The sequence below is a fragment of the Pseudophryne corroboree genome, chromosome 9 (assembly GCF_028390025.1).
Source record: "Pseudophryne corroboree isolate aPseCor3 chromosome 9, aPseCor3.hap2, whole genome shotgun sequence".
In the NCBI taxonomy this organism is placed as follows: domain Eukaryota; kingdom Metazoa; phylum Chordata; class Amphibia; order Anura; family Myobatrachidae; genus Pseudophryne; species Pseudophryne corroboree.
Genome location: NC_086452.1, coordinates 357,361,894 through 357,376,773, shown reverse-complemented (window position 1 = coordinate 357,376,773; position 14,880 = coordinate 357,361,894).

Sequence of the window (14,880 nt, the reverse complement as noted above, 5' to 3'; positions counted from 1 at the left end):
ACACAGACCATCGCTCGCTCCACTAGATCAGTATACTTCACAGTCTCAGGGAGTGGTTCTCCCCCTGTTGCCATCAAAGCATTCCAGTTCGCAGCCTTTTTCTGCTTCAGCCAAGACTTGAAGTCGGCCCAACTACATATGTTTATTGGTTTGGGGGAAAGGAGAGTAAATGAAATGAAGTAAATGTAAAGCATACTTTTAAACACATGTCCTGGTTTGGGTTGCTATAGGCAACTTCACTTGAAAAATGTTGCTGTAATCTTACTTAATACATACTATAGTGTTTGTCATTGTGTCTCAGTATGTACTTACCATCTTTGGACTTCCTGTGGTCTGCGGACAATTGGGCCAACTTCATTAATCCGGTCAGTAATTTCTCTCCAGATACGGTCTCTGGCCACAGCCCCATGTTTTTGTTTCCAAAATGGATTTTATCAATGGCTTGTGCTACCAAAATCCCCAACTCCCTCCTTGTAAAAGGGGCTGCTGCCTTCTCTTTTTGGCTGCTGCCTGTGAAGCATCATCCTGCAAATTGTCCCCACCTTCCTCTTCAGTTTGTGATTGGCTTTGCTGGGTTTGGGTATTGTGACCAGAATCTACCTCAGTTTGGCTCATATCTTCCTCAGGCAGGGCCCTCACACCAGCCTCTTGTCTTGTTTGTGGGCTAGTAGTTGGGGGTTGTTGACTACTAGGTCCTGATACTTCCTCCTCTGCATTGGCAGGTGTTTGTTGCATCCGTTGTTGTTGCAGCCTTCTTCTCCTGGCTGCATGTCACGCATCTACTGTTGCAATATGTTTATCTCAGCAGTGATTTGCTCTGTCTCTGGATCAGGATCCATTATAGTGATAGCATGTGCATATGAATCTGTGGTGTGTTTTTATACCTGCACATGCAAGATGTTGCGGGAAACTGCACAGGTGATGCATACACAATTGGTAGATGTACTTTAATTGCATACACTACTTAAACAAGTTCCATGTGGCCTGTGTTTGAGGAAGGAAGGAAGGAAGGAAGGAAGGAAGGAAGGAAGGAAGGAAGGAAGGAAGGAAGGAAGGAAGGAAGGAAGGAAGGAAGGAAGGAAGGAAGGAAGGAAGGAAGGAAGGAAGGAAGGAGAGGAAGAGTAGGAGTGTTTTAAAGTTGTGTGAGAGGTAAGATATGGTTATGTATGCTCCCACTGTGTTGCGTTGCGGTTATTTATTGTCTTGCGGACGCACAGCGTTTTATTTTGGGGGGGGTTATAGTAAAAATATTAATGTACTGTATGACATTTGTGGTGGTGATGTCCTTCATTGTAATAATAATAATGTTTTCCTTTATTCTAATTAGACCAAAAGTATATCTGTATCTGCTGGTAAGTATCTACATGTTGTTTGGTATGTTTTGGGTGGGGGAGTGTAGTCTTGTTTGCTTCTTATTTTGTATTATTTTTCTTTTCTAGTGTGCATATTTTGTTTGTTCTTCTTGCCTAGTGGGCTTTTTTTTCTCTAAATGCTTTTTGCCTTAGTTAGTTTTTTCTATTATATCTTCTGGTAAGTATCTGCATGTTGTTTGGTGCGTTTTGGGTGGTGTTTTTGTTTTACTTTGGTTGGTTTTTGTTAAATTTTTGTCATGTTACTATATTAGTGATATGTTTTTATGTTTAAGCTACGTATATGCATGGTACAATAAGTGTGTATTTGGTGTTTTATTGGTGGTTTGTATTGTAATGTAACCATTTAAATCAATATTAACACAAACTTTTTAAAATACTTTCCTCCTGGTGTTCCCCATTTAGAGACGTATTATGAGACTAAAGTAAGTTTGTTTTTAATGATGCATATATTAAAATGTTGTAATGTTTGTAACACATTGGATGTTTTTGCTACACCATTTTTAAAAAATTTTTAGATGCAGGTTGCAACATATCTAACAACCAAAGCCGTCCAACCCCAACCTGCTCCTCATCCTCAAAGGCAACGGAGGCGTGCAAGGCCTACTATTTTCCATACCCATGTCACTCTTTTTGGGATGCCAGATGATGAGGTTGTGCACCACTACAGGCTGCCCCCTCATGTCATCCTAGGAACTCTCTCGATAATAGTGATCTAGATACATCAATTCAGTATCCTACATCAATACCAGCATTGACAATTCCTTCCTGTGTTACATTTCTGTGCCACGGGTTCCTACCAGCAGGTGGTTGGGGTGCTGGTAGGCATATCCCAGTCAGCATTTTCAAAAATTCTCAGGCACATAATTGCTGCATTTTGTAAGAGAGTAAAGCAGTTCATATCAATGCCATTGGATGTTGGGTCCCTAGCTGTGTTGAAGCGGCAATTCCAGGAAGGGGGTAGTCGCTTCCTACACGTTATTGGTAGAGATGTGCACCGGAAATTTTTCGGGTTTTGTGTTTTGGTTTTGGGTTCGGTTCCGCGGCCGTGTTTTGGGTTCGAACGCGTTTTGGCAAAACCTCACCGAATTTTTTTTTCCGGATTCGGGTGTGTTTTGGATTCGGTGTTTTTTTCAAAAAACCCTAAAAAACAGCTTAAATCATAGAATTTGGGGGTCATTTTGATCCCAAAGTATTATTAACCTCAATAACCATAATTTCCACTCATTTTCAGTCTATTCTGAACACCTCACACCTCACAATATTATTTTTAGTCCTAAAATTTGCACCGAGGTCGCTGGATGACTAAGCTCAGCGACCCAAGTGGCCGACACAAACACCTGGCCCATCTAGGAGTGGCACTGCAGTGTCACGCAGGATGGCCCTTCCAAAAAACACTCCCCAAACAGCACATGACGCAAAGAAAAAAAGAGGCGCAATGAGGTAGCTGTGTGACTAAGCTCAGCGACCCAAGTGGCCGACACAAACACCTGGCCCATCTAGGAGTGGCACTGCAGTGTCAGGCAGGATGGCCTTTCCAAAAAATACTCCCCAAACAGCACATGACGCAAAGAAGAAAAACAATAGGCGCAATGAGGTAGCTGTGTGACTAAGCTCAGCGACCCAAGTGGCTGACACAAACACCTGGCCCATCTAGGAGTGGCACTGCAGTGTCAGGCAGGATGGCCCTTCCAAAAAACACTCCCCAAACAGCACATGACGCAAAGAAAAAAAGAGGCGCAATGAGGTAGCTGTGTGAGTAAGCTCAGCGACCCTAGTGGCCGACACAAACACCTGGCCCATCTAGGAGTGGCACTGCAGTGTCACGCAGGATGGCCCTTCAAAAAAACACTCCCCAAACAGCACATGACGCAAAGAAAAAAAGAGGCGCAATGAGGTAGCTGTGTGAGTAAGCTAAGCGACCCTAGTGGCTGACACAAACACCTGGCCCATCTAGGAGTGGCACTGCAGTGTCACGCAGGATGCTCCTTCAAAAAAACACTCCCCAAACAGCACATGACGCAAAGAAAAAAAGAGGCGCAATGAGGTAGCTGTGTGACTAAGCTCAGCGACCCAAGTGGCCGACACAAACACCTGGCCCATCTAGGAGTGGCACTGCAGTGTCAGGCAGGATGGCCCTTCCAAAAAATACTCCCCAAACAGCACATGACGCAAAGAAAAAAAGAGGCGCAATGAGGTAGCTGTGTGAGTAAGCTAAGCGACCCTAGTGGCCGACACAAACACCTGGCCCATCTAGGAGTGGCACTGCAGTGTCACGCAGGCTGGCCCTTCCAAAAAACACTCCCCAAACAGCACATGACGCAAAGAAAAAAAGAGGCGCAATGAGGTAGCTGTGTGAGTAAGCTAAGCAACCCTAGTGGCCGACACAAACACCTGGCCCATCTAGGAGTGGCACTGCAGTGTCACGCAGGCTGGCCCTTCCAAAAAACACTCCCCAAACAGCACATGACGCAAAGAAAAATGAAAGAAAAAAGAGGTGCAAGATGGAATTGTCCTTGGGCCCTCCCACCCACCCTTATGTTGTATAAACAGGACATGCACACTTTAACCAACCCATCATTTCAGTGACAGGGTCTGCCACACGACTGTGACTGAAATGACGGGTTGGTTTGGACCCCCACCAAAAAAGAAGCAATTAATCTCTCCTTGCACAAACTGGCTCTACAGAGGCAAGATGTCCACCTCATCATCATCCTCCGATTCATCACCGTGTACATCCCCCTCCTCACAGATTATCAATTCGTCCCCACTGGAATCCACCATCACAGCTCCCTGTGTACTTTGTGGAGGCAATTGCTGCTGGTGAATGTCTCCATGGAGGAATTGATTATAATTCATTTTAATGAACATCATCTTCTCCACATTTTCTGGAAGTAACCTCGTACGCCGATTGCTGACAAGGTGAGCGGCGGCACTAAACACTCTTTCGGAGTACACACTTGTGGGAGGGCAACTTAGGTAGAATAAAGCCAGTTTGTGCAAGGGCCTCCAAATTGCCTCTTTTTCCTGCCAGTATAAGTACGGACTGTCTGACGTGCCTACTTGGATGCGGTCACTCATATAATCCTCCACCATTCTTTCAATGGGGAGAGAATCATATGCAGTGACAGTAGACGACATGTCCGTAATCGTTGGCAGGTCCTTCAGTCCGGACCAGATGTCAGCATCAGCAGTCGCTCCAGACTGCCCTGCATCACCGCCAGCGGGTGGGCTCGGAATTCTGAGCCTTTTCCTCGCACCCCCAGTTGCGGGAGAATGTGAAGGAGGAGATGTTGACAGGTCGCGTTCCGCTTGACTTGACAATATTCTCACCAGCAGTTCTTTGAACCCCTGCAGACTTGTGTCTGCCGGAAAGAGAGATCCAAGGTAGGTTTTAAATCTAGGATCGAGCACGGTGGCCAAAATGTAGTGCTCTGATTTCAACAGATTGACCACCCGTGAATCCTTGTTAAGCGAATTAAGGGCTCCATCCACAAGTCCCACATGCCTAGCGGAATCGCTCTGTGTTAGCTCCTCCTTCAATGTCTCCAGCTTCTTCTGCAAAAGCCTGATGAGGGGAATGACCTGACTCAGGCTGGCAGTGTCTGAACTGACTTCACGTGTGGCAAGTTCAAAAGGTTGCAGAACCTTGCACAACGTTGAAATCATTCTCCACTGCGCTTGAGACAGGTGCATTCCACCTCCTATATCGTGCTCAGTTGTATAGGCTTGAATGGCCTTTTTGCTGCTCCTCCAACCTCTGAAGCATATAGAGGGTTGAATTCCACCTCGTTACCACTTCTTGCTTCAGATGATGGCAGGGCAGGTTCAGGCGTTTTTGGTGTTGCTCCAGTCTTCTGTACGTGGTGCCTGTACGCCGAAAGTGTCCCGCAATTCTTCTGGCCACCGACAGCATCTCTTGCACGCCCCTCTCGTTTTTTAAATAATTCTGCACCACCAAATTCAAGGTATGTGCAAAACATGGGACGTGCTGGAATTTGCCCATATTTAATGCACACACAATATTGCTGGCGTTGTCCGATGCCACAAATCCACAGGAGAGTCCAATTGGGGTAAGCCATTCTGCGATGATCTTCCTCAGTTGCCGTAAGAGGTTTTTAGCTGTGTGCGTATTCTGGAAAGCGGTGATACAAAGCGTAGCCTGCCTAGGAAAGAGTTGGCGTTTGCGAGATGCTGCTACTGGTGCCGCCGCTGCTGTTCTTGCGGCGGGAGTCTATACATCTACCCAGTGGGCTGTCACAGTCATATAGTCCTGAGTCTGCCCTGCTCCACTTGTCCACATGTCCGTGGTTAAGTGGACATTGGGTACAACTGCATTTTTTAGGACACTGGTGAGTCTTTTTCTGAGGTCTGTGTACATTTTCGGTATCGCCTGCCTAGAGAAATGGAACCTAGATGGTATTTGGTACCGGGGACACAGTACCTCAAACAAGTCTATAGTTGACTCTGCAGTAATGATGGATACCGGAACCACGATTCTCACCGCCCAGGATGCCAAGGCCTCAGTTATCCGCTTTGCAGCAGGATGACTGCTGTGATATTTCATCTTCCTCGCAAAGGACTGTTGGACAGTCAATTGCTTGGTGGAAGTAGTAAAAGTGGTCTTACGACTTCCCCTCTGGGATGACCATCGACTCCCAGCAGCAACAACAGCAGCGCCAGCAGCAGTGGGCGTTACACGCAAGGATGCATCGGAGGAATCCCAGGCAGGAGAGGACTCGTCAGAATTGCCAGTGACATGGCCTGCAGGACTATTGGCATTCCTGGGGAAGGAGGAAATTGACACTGAGGGAGTTGGTGGGGTGGTTTGCGTGAGCTTGGTTACAAGAGGAAGGGATTTACTGGTCAGTGGACTGCTTCCGCTGTCGCCCAAAGTTTTTGAACTTGTCACTGACTTATGATGAATGCGCTGCAGGTGACGTATAAGGGAGGATGTTCCGAGGTGGTTAACGTCCTTACCCCTACTTATTACAGCTTGACAAAGGCAACACACGGCTTGACAAATGTTGTCCGCATTTCTGTTGAAATACTTCCACACCGAAGAGCTGATTTTTTTGGTATTTTCACCAGGCATGTCAATGGCCATATTCCTCCCACGGACAACAGGTGTCTCCCCGGGTGCCTGACTTAAACAAACCACCTCACCATCAGAATCCTCCTGGTCAATTTCCTCCCCAGCGCCAGCAACACCCATATCCTCCTCATCCTGGTGTACTTCAACACTGACATCTTCAATCTGACTATCAGGAATTGGACTGCGGGTGCTCCTTCCAGCACTTGCAGGGGGCGTGCAAATGGTGGAAGGCGCATGCTCTTCACGTCCAGTGTTGGGAAGGTCAGGCATCGCAACCGACACAATTGGACTCTCCTTGTGGATTTGTGATTTCGAAGAACGCACAGTTCTTTGCTGTGCTTTTGCCAGCTTAAGTCTTTTCATTTTTCTAGCGAGAGGCTGAGTGCTTCCATCCTCATGTGAAGCTGAACCACTAGCCATGAACATAGGCCAGGGCCTCAGCCGTTCCTTGCCACTCCGTGTGGTAAATGGCATATTGGCAAGTTTACGCTTCTCCTCCGACGATTTTATTTTAGATTTTTGAGTCCTTTTTTTACTGATATTTGGTGTTTTGGATTTTACATGCTCTGTACTATGACATTGGGCATCGGCCTTGGCAGACGACGTTGATGGCATTTCATCGTCTCGGCCATGACTAGTGGCAGCAGCTTCAGCACGAGGTGGAAGTCGATCTTGATCTTTCCCTATTTTTGGAACCTCAACATTTTTGTTCTCCATATTTTAATAGGCACAACTAAAAGGCACCTCAGGTAAACAATGGAGATGGATGGATACTAGTATACTTATGGATGACTAGTGACTGCCGACACAGAGGTAGCTACAGCCGTGGACTACCGTACTGCATCTGCTAGTATAGACTGGATGATAATGATATAAAAAATATATATATATATATCACTACTGCAGGACAGGTATATATTATATAATGATGGACCTGCTGGACACTGTCAGCAGCAGACTCCTAAACTACTAGTATGAAGAAGATAGAAAAAAAAAACCCACCACAGGTAGGTATACAATTATGGACGAGCACTGCCGACACAGAGGTAGCTACAGCCGTGGACTACCGTACTGCGTCTGCTAGTATAGACTGGATGATAATGATATAAAAAATATATATATCACTACTGCAGGACAGGTATATATTATATAATGACGGACCTGCTGGACACTGTCAGCAGCAGACTCCTAAACTACTAGTATGAAGAAGATAGAAAAAAAACAAACCACCACAGGTAGGTATACAATTATGGACGAGCACTGCCGACACAGAGGTAGCTACAGCCGTGGACTACCGTACTGCGTCTGCTAGTATAGACTGGATGATAATGATATAAAAAATATATATATATCACTACTGCAGGACAGGTATATATTATATAATGACGGACCTGCTGGACACTGTCAGCAGCAGACTCCTAAACTACTAGTATGAAGAAGATAGAAAAAAAAAACCCACCACAGGTAGGTATACAATTATGGATGAGCACTGCCGACACAGAGGTAGCTACAGCCGTGGACTACCGTACTGCGTCTGCTAGTATAGACTGGATGATAATGATATAAAATATATATATATATATCACTACTGCAGGACACGTATATATTATATAATGACGGACCTGCTGGACACTGTCAGCAGCAGACTCCTAAACTACTAGTATGAAGAAGATAGAAAAAAAAAACCCACCACAGGTAGGTATACAATTATGGATGAGCACTGCCGACACAGAGGTAGCTACAGCCGTGGACTACCGTACTGCGTCTGCTAGTATAGACTGGATGATAATGATATAAAATATATATATATATATCACTACTGCAGGACACGTATATATTATATAATGACGGACCTGCTGGACACTGTCAGCAGCAGACTCCTAAACTACTAGTATGAAGAAGATAGAAAAAAAAAACCCACCACAGGTAGGTATACAATTATGGACGAGCACTGCAGACACAGAGGTAGCTACAGCCGTGGACTACCGTACTGCGTCTGCTAGTATAGACTGGATGATAATGATATAAAAAATATATATATATATATCACTACTGCAGGTATATATTATAATATAATGAATGACGGACCTGCTGGACACTGTCTGTCAGCAGAATGTGTTTATAGAATTAAAAAAAAAACACCACACGAGTGTTTAACTTTTTCAGGCAGACAATATACTGGTGGTCACTGGTCAGTCACACTGGCAGCAAAAGTGTGCACTGTTATGTACTCCTGCTATAACTGCTCCCCGTCCCCAGTCTCCCCCACAATTAAGCTGTGTGAGCAGTGAGCACTCAGCACAGTCGGATATACATAGATGATATTATCATGCAGCACACTAAGGCTGAGCACAGATATGGTATGTGACTGTGTATCGTTTTTTTTCAGGCAGAGAACGGATTTTAAATAATAAATAAAACTGGTGGTCACTAGTATAACTATCAGCAAAACTCTGCACTCTCTGAGTACTCCTAATGCTCCCCAAAATTACTAAAATTAAATTACTAGTAAATCAAGTGTCTCACTCTCTATGTAAACGGAGAGGACGCCAGCCACGTCCTCTCCCTATCAATCTCAATGCACGTGTGAAAATGGCGGCGACGTGCGGCTCCTTATATAGAATCCGAGTCTCGCGATAGAATACGAGCCTCGCGAGAATCCGACAACGGGATGATGACGTTCGGGCGCGCTCGGGTTAGCCGAGCAAGGCGGGAAGATCCAAGTCTGCCTCGGACCCGTGTAAAAAGGCTGAAGTTCGGGGGGGTTCGGATTCCGAGGAACCGAACCCGCTCATCTCTAGTTATTGGGGTTGTGGATGGGACACATGTTCCACTTGTGGCACCAAAACATAATTAAATCAATAGGAACCGAAAAATGTTCCACTCGTTTAATGTGATGGTTGTTTGTGGCCCATCCCTCCAGATCCTTTCCCTGAACGCCAAGTACCCAGGAAGTGCTCATGATTTCCACATGATTAGGCAATCAGGGATATGGCAAAGATTAAGAATGATGGAAGGCCAAGACACGTGGCTATTGGGTGAGTTGTATTGGCATCATGTATTAAAAAGTTGTTTATTTATGTGATGTGATATCCTTGCACTCATGACTCCTTACAGCACATCCAGGCCAGGGCCACAAACGACATTTAATTCCGCGCTTACAGCCAATAGGCAGCTGGCGGAGCGCACAATTGGCATCCTGAAAGGACACTTCCGTGTGCTCCACCGCACTGGTGGCAACCTCATGTATTCGCCGGAAATGGTAAGTAAAATTGTGGTCCTGTGTGCAATCCTGCACAATATTGCTGTGAGGAGGCGTGTGGAGCTTCCTCAAACTGAGGAATTGCCCAGAGAGGATGTGGAACCAGGGGTTCGGTGGACAGTGATGCGGGGCACGGAGGCCCAGCTTGGACATGCCGTTAGGGCAAGAATAGTGCGCCAGTATTTCAGGTATGCTTATGTACTGTACATATTATACAATTGTTTATGGTAGTATTGATATTTTAAATGGTGTCAGGATTAACATATGTGACTCCACCTTTGAGGACTAAAATTTAGAGATTTTTCTGGCATACATTTTAAATAAATGGGTGATATTAAATAGAGAGATCTTGAAAAAACACATTGTTAAAATGTTTGTCATTATCACATATCTTGCCAAAGTACTTTTAAAAATTAGATACGTAAAGGGTTGAAAACAATAAGTACTCCAGGGGTAGCTAAATTAAAATATTATAACACGCACATTACCCCACAAACAGAACCTGTGTAATATCGACCACTATGTGTCTGTGTTTTGAGTGGTAAATTAAATTACTGTGAACTTGATAGGTCTGTAAATGTCCATTGAACAACAGTATTGTTGTGTGGTTATCATATATATTTTATTTATCATTATTTTTATTTCGTCTCTAAAATACAACTTTTTACATGCAAACACTAAAATGCCAACATTGGTTTGCTTTTTGTAATTTCACATGCAAGCCTATTCTTTAGTGTCTGTTTTTTATTTCAAAACAACATATACACATGGCCACACTAATACTACAATCCTGGATTGATTAGCTGAATGATGCTGCCAAATGTGGTGAGTTCTATATATATATATATATATATATATATATATGTACAACAGTGAGATTTTTTAGCAGTGACAGGTGCTAATAGTCGCATATGTGTACGCAAGAGGAGAACACAACACATTGTTAATATACATTAATATTAATAAAGTTTATCAATACAGATGACACCATCACATTTTGTCCAATCAACAGTTAGCACACAGTATAAATATTAGCCCATGTTGAAAAAAACGCCATTGGCACCATGCAAGCTGCAGCCTTTTCCATGAGGGAGCTGCGGCTCCTCACCACCATAATGGACCGCCACGTAGGGTGCGCGGGGCCCTACATTCCTAATTCGAGGAAGCGTGCGGCTTACACGGAGGTCCACAGAGTACTGTGGGCGAGGGTCCGCAGCAAGTGGACCATCGTACAACTCGAGCAGGGGTGGTCAACCTCCGCTGCTGTCAGCCTGACTTGCTGGCGCAGCTGCACCAGCAAATATGCGCATGTGAGTAATCCACACAAACACCTGTGTTTGCGTGAGTGTGTATTTTATCAATTAAATACAAAACAATATAAGCAAACAACATGACATATAAGACCTGTACTGCATATAGACTGTGTGGGGGTAGACCTTGCAGGACAACGTGGGGAATGCAGTGGTAGGGGCCACATGTGTAGGGGTGTGGCCAGGCTCCAGAGAGGCTGTAAACAGACACCACTTTGGTTTGATATAGAAGTTTATCGTGCGTGGACTGTGGTCCTTCAGAAATATATAGAGTATGATACCATATGAGATAAAACACAAACATAATAAAGTTTAAAATAGTATAATCATTTAACAAAAGAATATTTTTTGCAAAAAGGCATGAGGCAGGAGCTGCACCACAGCAATCCTCCCCCTCTCAACCACCCTCCCCCCATCAATCCTCCCCCCCCCTCTCAACCACCCTCCCCATCAATCCTTCTCCTCCCCCTCTCAACCACCCTCCCCCCTCAATCTGAACCTCCCTCTCAACTACCCTCCCCCTCTCAATATGAAGCCCCCTCTCAATCTCCCTCCCCCTCTGAATCTGAACCCCCTCTCAACCACCCTCCCCCTCTCAATCTGAACCCCCCTCTCAACCACCCTCCCCCTCTCAATCTGAACCCCTCTCAACCACCCTCCCCCTCTCAATCTGACCCCCCCTCTCAACCACCCTCCCCCGTTCAACCTCCCACCCCCTTTCAAGCCCCTTCCCCCATCCAACCTCCCACCCCCTCTTTTGGTCTGGGAAAATGAGGAGGAGGGCGACTATGGCCCCAGAAGGAGACCATGTGGATGATGACCTGGAAATGGAGCCTAGTAAAACTAATTTTATTTTTCCAAAACATTTCAGTTTTAAAAATAGATAACAACATGTGTCTTCAACCAGTGTCCCTGCAGCTGCTGTGTGCAACCACATCCAACCATTCCCTGCCACAGTTGTACTATCAAGGCAGGCTGTCTCTGTTGCAGGCCATGCTGGGATGCATAGTTCCACAGCAGCTAGAGACACACAGGGCCAACACACAGGTAGTGCTACCTATGTCATTACAAGTAAAATTGGTTTGCAAAGTTGGTCAGCACAGACATAGAGGACAGAGGTGGGAAGGGCCTGATTATTCATAATCAACATAAATATATTTTTGATTTAAAAGCAAGACTAGTTTAAAATTTTAATAATATCATAGTAAGCCAATCACATTGCTAAAGCATTCATTTAGCTTGTGAAACTGAGTTTAAAAAGGAATAATAAAGGCCTAGTGTAATAGGTGGTAAAGCGTACCTGGAATCTCACTTCTGTCCCGTCTCGGCGGGTCCGGTCGTCCTGTTCCTGCTGTGTAACGTCTGTTGGAACCTGCGGAGGACACCTGTGCAGAACCTGGGCAGAAGGGACGGAGATACCCCAGTATAGACAACACCCCCCAAGTGTGAGAGAACCACTACGGTGGGATACAGTAACAAGATTTATTGTAGAAGCGGCTAATCCCCGTTCAGGGAAAACTGGGTTTGCAGTTAGTAAACCTAGCACATTTCGGTTGAGATCATTACCATTGCTCACATATGATTCACTAAAGCAATACGAACATAGCATAACAATGACACAAATGCATTTCAGAACTTTAACATCCTAAAAGAGTCTTTTAGAAAAGCAAGCTTCATGAATGCACCGGCAGTACGTTGAACACGCCACTAGGTGGCACTATGACTCAATAAAAGGGTCTCTGACCTAAAAGTCCATATAATCCGGAGAAGTTCATGTGCGTTTGCACGGTAATGTCACTGGAGGTACATCTATTCCCCGATGGGGCTTGGCAAGTCCTGTACACGGTATGCGGGGCTATTGTCCTCGGGAATGGCAGCCTGGGGGAGTACGGACAACTACCTCCACTGGGAAGCAAATTAAACAGGGTCAGTAGTCTCGCTGGGTGCAACCGGCCAGGACTGGGGTAAATGCGGCTGGCAGTCCCTGTACCTCTGTAAGGTGCTTCTCACTGGCAGAGTGGAGGGGGAAGGTTACTGTAGGTCACTTTTAAAGTAACTGGTTTGGTGGCTTCTTTCTCTTCCCTGCTCGTAGCTGTTCCCGGCCGGCGCAGGGACGTCCCCTGCAGTAGCGCTCGATCTGCTCACTCGGCGCCCGGCTCTCCTCTGATGCGGCAGTGCGTCTCCTCTCTTGTTGCCGCCGCCAGCACTCTCTCTGCTACCCGGTCTTCTCCTCACCCGGGATCTGTAGCGCGCGTCGTTCCTCTCCCGCTCGACTCTTCACCTCAGCGGCGGGACGCACACACTGCCTCGTCAGCCGCGGCTCTCCTTCCCGATCTCTCTCTCGCCGGGTCTCTTACAGGCTCAGTCCCGCCCTCCTGTTCTCCCGCTGCATGGGCTGCCAATCCCCTTCGGCCTCCAGATCACTGTCAGGACCGCCCTAGTTGCCTAGCAACCGGGCAGCAGCTGCAATTGTAGTTAGGAGTGTCCCGGAGGGGCAGATGCTAGGTATCACACTAGGCTAACTAACTAATTTTAGTTTAACATCTTAAGATGTGTGTGGCCCCATCACATAAGATGGGTTGTGGCCTTAGACTCTCCATAAATTGAGTTTGGAAAGAAGTGATACGGAAACATGACAGATGCAGTGTAGCTATGTTTTATGTGTTTAGTGTACACAGTGGCGGAACTAGCGAGCGGTGGGCCCAGGTGCGACAAAATGCTTTGGGCCCCCCCATCCCATCCAAGTCCACCCCCTCACCTCTGGAGAGGATCTGGTGAGGGGGACCTGCTCAGGGCCAGAGAAATGGATACCTAGCAACAGTGCCGTAACTAGACATTTTAGCACTGTGTGCAAGAAACGGGATCGGAGCCCCACCCCTGCATGTAAAACAGGGGCAGTGCTTCATGGGGAAGGGGTGTGGCCACAAAATAATACCAATTCATATAACGGTGCACAGTAGTCTCCATTATTCAAATTATGCCGCACAGTAGCACCACTACACCAGGTAGAGCCCCTTTTACCACATTACGGCAGACAGAGTCCCCTGTTTACACATTACAGCAGACAGCGTCCCCTTTTTACACATTACGACAGACAGCGTCCCCTTTTTACACATTAAGGCAGACAGCGTCCCCCTTTTTACACATTATGGCAGACAGCATCCCCTTTTTACACATTAAGGCAGACAGCGTGCCCTTTTTACACATTACGGCAGACAGCGTCCCCCTTTTTACACATTACGGCAGACAGCGTGCCCTTTTTACACATTACGGCAGACGGCATACCCTTTTTTACACATTACGGCAGACAGCATCCCCTTTTTACACATTACGGCAGGCAGTGTCCCCTTTTTACACATTACTGCATACAGAGTCCCCTTTTTACATATTACGGCAGGCAGCGTCCCCTTTTTACACATTACTGCAGACAGCGTCCCCTTTTTACACATTACGGCAGGCAGCGTCACCTTTTTACACATTACGGAGGGCAGCGTCCCCTTTTTACACATTACAGCAGACAGCGTCTCCTTTTTACACATTACAGCAGACAGCGTCTCCTTTTTACACATTACGGCAGGCAGCGTCCCCTTTTTACACATTACGGCAGACAGCGTCCCCCTTTTTACACATTACGGCAGACAGCGTGCCCTTTTTACACATTACGGCAGACGGCATACCCTTTTTTAAACATTACAGCAGACAGCATCCCCTTTTTACACATTACGGCAGGCAGTGTCCCCTTTTTATACATTACGGAAGACAGCGTCCCCTTTTAACACATTACCGCAGACAGCGTCCCCTTTTTACACATTACGGCAGGCAGCATCCCCTTTTAACACATTA